At 36.4% G+C, this 4,863-nt stretch overlaps 1 long non-coding RNA gene across 2 annotated transcripts; it reads right to left on the reverse strand.

The window, feature by feature from the left end:
* Window positions 1–2,087: 2,087 nt before the first annotated feature.
* On the reverse strand, window positions 2,088–3,718 carry LOC125803760 (uncharacterized). 2 transcript variants are annotated; one of them, XR_007440136.1, is made up of 3 exons: window positions 3,643–3,718; window positions 2,754–2,817; window positions 2,088–2,617 (listed from the first exon to the last, which is right to left on the reverse strand). It is a non-coding gene; the product is annotated as an uncharacterized LOC125803760 (long non-coding RNA). The 2 variants fall into 2 exon arrangements; XR_007440135.1 differs by having other exon boundaries at window positions 2,738–2,817.
* Between the last annotated feature and the right edge of the window lie 1,145 nt (window positions 3,719–4,863).

The raw sequence follows: 4,863 nt of genomic DNA on the forward strand, positions 1-4,863 counted from the left end.
TCCTTTCAAAGTTCTTGAAATTCTTTTTTTTTTTTTTTTTTTTTTTGATTGACTGACATTAAATCCACTGTTTGAGACCATTTTGTCTTCAGCGTTGATTATGATTTACAAGGTAAAAACACAGTCAGCAGATAAAGCACAGTGTGATATCGGTTTTTGACTAATGGTAAGAATAAGTGTTCCTTTTTTATAATAAATGTTGTGATTTTAATTAATTTGTGCCTTTTTTTCTATTTGTTAATTGGCTCTGCAAGTGTGAGTAGAAGCACCTTGTTGATTTTAAAATAGAAAGTGCTAAAAACGTGCCACATGTGTAAGCTAGATAACATTAATATATCAAACCGAACCGAACTGTGGCCACACTGTAACGTTGCATCCTTAATGTTCACTACTACAGTTTCTGTATTCGGTGAGAAATTTGTTTATCAAGCTATCTGGCTGTTAATTCCTGTTATTCATCTTGTAAATAAACCTGTCATTACTTTTTACTCGGCAAGCGTCACTTCTATCTGTCTAGCATTACATAATGTACAATACAGAAGAGTTTAAATACAGCATAACTGTTCTACACTGTGTATATCGTCGCTGTCCCATGAAAAACACTTATCTCCATTTTTGTCGATTTTTAGTTTACTACAGTATTTGAACATACAAACTGTCCCTTACACTGTGCCAAAATTTCTTGATGAACGGACCAACAGAAACTTATCAAAATGACTTGAAATAAACTCTTTTTACATTGACTTTTATTAAGAGTTTACCAGGTTTTTTCTCTCTCCTGTAAAGTTGCTGTTTTGGAGATAAGTGTTTTTCATTGGACAGCGACGATATTAAGGGTTCTGTATTGAGGGTTCTGGAGCAGGGTGTCGGCTGTGTTGACCGGGCTGTTCCGGGGTGCCGGTCGGTGCAGGCGGATGAGTGGATGTTAATGGGGAGCGACACCTGACTGCCTGCTGTAGGAAGCGCAGATCCCTGCGAGAGCGCTGGCAGGGCACCAGGCCATAAACGCAGCACTCAGCGCCCCGCTGCAGCCTGTCAAACACACACACACACACACACACACACACACACAGGCAGCTTTCTGTGGCCCTGGAGCACATAAGAGCCCCTGTCTCCGGCGGCTGGGGTTTTAGGGTTTTATTTTTGCGCTGTGGTGTGCGCTCTCGCTGGCTGCAGCCCCGGGGCCACGCCGCCGTCCCTCCGTGTTCCCGGAATACCGAATACTGCCGCGCTTCAGGAGGAGCACACAGCTCCAGCCATGAGCTTAAATTAGGCGTGGTGAGGCGGGAGGGGGGTGGGGTTGAGGCCTGGCCTGGGCCGGGCTTGGCTGAGCGGGTGGGGACGGACAGGGCCCGGGGGAGGTCGGCGGCACTGCAGTGTCGGATGGTATTAGCAGGACAGTAGGGGACATGCTTTCAATATGAAAGCTCCTCATGTCCACAATAAGCTTTCAATAAGAGTTCAGAGACTGTCTGAACCCACTAATAACGAGCCACCGTCAGAACGTCTGCAGGAACTGCAGCCCTGGACAATACGAGCGATGGTCCTCAGAGACCCCTCTCAGATGGCCGGCCAAGGGCATGGGGTTTTGGTTTTCAGTCATGGTTTCACGCTGCACTCCGGCCAAACACTGATGATGTGCAACGTGCGTCAGAAAACAGCCGCTGGAAAGTTTATTTCCATTTCCAGAGCCAAAAATATGAGGAAAAAATGTTTAAAAAAAAGGCATTAATTTACCTGAATGAATTCATAGTGCTATACATACATTAGTACCACAGTATCGCAATGCAGAGTGAAGACGATCCATTTCAATCTTCGTTGGACGTCTGATGTAAAATCTATTTAATTGCACACAAAACAAACCTAATATATTTTATGTAATTTAATAATATTCATGCATGCATTGCTTTCATATAAATGCATGCATTACTGTATTTCAGGCCTTAAAGGCTAGTGATGACGTGACAATAAATAACGATGTGATTTTAAGGTGGTCTTAATCATGATTTGGTACAAAAGCATTAGCCATGAAAGCCTATATCTTCAAATTACCACATTTATTTATTTATTTATTTGTGTATTTATCTTTATCTATTTTGTTACACTCTATTTTTGTTGTATTCTTTTATTTGGTTATCTTATTTCATCTATATTATCTATTTTAACAATAGCTCTTGGGTGTAAACTAGAGAGATCACCTCATTCACCACATGTGATGCGAATGACAATAAAATCTCCTTGAATCCTTGAACTTAAGCAGTTTGTGAAAAAAAAAAACATTTAAAACGATTGAAATGTTTAAAAACAATGTTCCTCAAAGAAAAACTGAAAGCGATTTGCATTGTGATCTTCTGAGTAGAGATGAAAATGATGATCCAGACTGTTCTGAACAGCAACAAGTCGAAAAGAGGTTGTGTTATGATATGGGGGCGTGTCAGTTCACTTTTGTGATGCAGCATTAAAGCAGAAAAGTCTTAGAGCAGCAGGTTTGGTGACGTAGGGCTGAACACAGTTAAGGGGTTAAGGGGACACAACAGTATGCAGAGTAAACCTAGTAAAGACAGTTAACTTACCTACAGAAAAACAGGACATTTAGAGATAATGTTTCCGGATTTGACTATTTAAAAAAAATAAAAAAAAAAGTCAATGCAGGTGAAACCTGGCAACCTAAACACAGAAAGTTTTTCAGCTCCGACAAAATATCAATCAAAATATGGCTGATTTTGTGTAGTCTTACCTGGGTGTAGTCTTACCTGGGTGTAGTCTTACCTGGGTGTAGTCTTACCTGGGTGTAGTCTTACCTGGGTGTAGTCTTACCTGCAAAAATAAAAAATAAATAAATAAATAAAATACGTATGTAAATCATTCAAATGAAAGTAATTCGGTAATTATAACAGTAAAGATTCATTATAATTAACATAAAAATAAATATCTTAATAATTTGTTATTTATGGGTTTCTTTAATAACATTGTTTAATTTAATTGTTAATTTTCTTTTGATTCATTTGTTTATTTACATAACTATTTATTTCTGCATTCATTTATTTCCCAATTGAATTTATGAATTTTTTTATTTCTGATTTTCATTCTCCTTATATAAAAATGAAGGGGCTGTCCAGCAATGATGTCACGGTGTCTTAGCATTCCTATTGGTTGATCGATGTCAGATACCCTAGATTGATTGTACATGTCCTTTTACTTTGGTGGTAACTTTGGTAATGTGGAAGATTATTTAATAAAGATTAGTTAGATCGTAATACAGACTTTGAGGCGAGCAGCATTAGCAGCTGCCCCTCTGAAATAAATGAATGCAGAAAGCAGAAATAAATAGTTATGTAAATAAATAAACAAATGAATCAAAAGAAAAATTAAACAATGTTCATAAAGAAACCCATAAATAACAAATTATTAAGATATTTATTTTTATACATATGTATTTATTTTTATGTTAATTATCATTATCCTTTACCGTTTTAATCACCACATTACTTTTATTGAGTGATTTACTTATGTTTTTTATTTGTTTATATATTTTTAATTTTGAAAGTTTTGGTCAATCAACAATATTACAAGAAAACAGTGTTCTTAAAAGTACTCAAAAAATCAACACAGCGTCCAGCAACACAAAAATAATGAGCTCACCCAGTTCCTTGAGGTATTTCCACAGTTAGGAGCAGAAAGATGAGTAAAAAACACGACCAGCAATTCTCCACCAGACCTGTCTCCCCAAACCTTCATTCTCCATGAAAATGGCCGCCACACTTTCCTCTTCCTGTTCTCAAGCAGGGGGATATATTCAAAATAAGAGTCCCCTTTTGAAATGAGCAGGAAACAGTTTTAAAAATAAACAAAATAGGAAATAGGAGAATCTTATCATAGGGCCATCTAAAAAAAATCGAATATCTTTGAAAAGTTATGTTATTTCAGTAATTGAGTTAATAATGTTAAACTTATATATTATATAGATGTATTAAACACAGAGTGATCTATTTTAAGCATTTATTTATTTTATTGTTAATGATTATGAAGCTTACAGCCAATGAAAACCCAAAAATCAGTGTCTCAGAAAATTAGAATATCATATAACTAAGACCAATTGGTACTTTTTTTTGTGTGTGGGCAGTGTGCCAAGTCCTGCTGGGAAATGAAATCCACATCTCCATAAAAAAGGTTGTCAGTAGCAGAAGGATGAAATTTTGCGGGAAAACAAAACTGCACTGACTTTAGACTTGATAATAAAACACAGTGGATCAACACCAGCAGATGACATGTCTCTCCAAACCATCACTGATTGGTGGAAACTTCACACTAGACCTCGAGCAGTTTGGACTGTGTGTCTCTCCACTCTTCCTCCAGACTCTGATCCCTTGATTTCCTTCAAATGAAATGTAAAATTTACTGATGATCAGTGATGGTTTGGAGAGTCATGTCTGTCATCTGCTGGTGTTGATCCACTGTGTTTTATTATCAAGTCTAAAGTCAGTGCAGTTTTGATTTAATTTTCCAGCAGGACTTGGCACACTGCCTACTCTGCAGAAAGTACGAATTGATCTTATATAATATTCTAATTTAATTTTCTGATACACTGATTTTTGGGTTTTTATTGTTTTTATTATTATTTATAATCATCAACAATAAAATAAATAAAGGCTTAAAATAGATCACTCTGTGTTTAATACATCTATATAAAATATACATGTTTCACATTTTTAACTGAATTACTGAAATAAAGTAACTTTTCAAAGATATTCTAATTTTTTGAGATGGCCCTGTATAATCTCAGTGAGAAGTAAATAGAAGAAAAAAGGAAATAAAGGACTTTATTAACTGTGGGGTAACCTAAACAACAATATCCTTCTATTC

The sequence above is a fragment of the Astyanax mexicanus genome, chromosome 8 (genome assembly GCF_023375975.1).
Source record: "Astyanax mexicanus isolate ESR-SI-001 chromosome 8, AstMex3_surface, whole genome shotgun sequence".
Lineage (NCBI taxonomy): Eukaryota > Metazoa > Chordata > Actinopteri > Characiformes > Acestrorhamphidae > Astyanax > Astyanax mexicanus.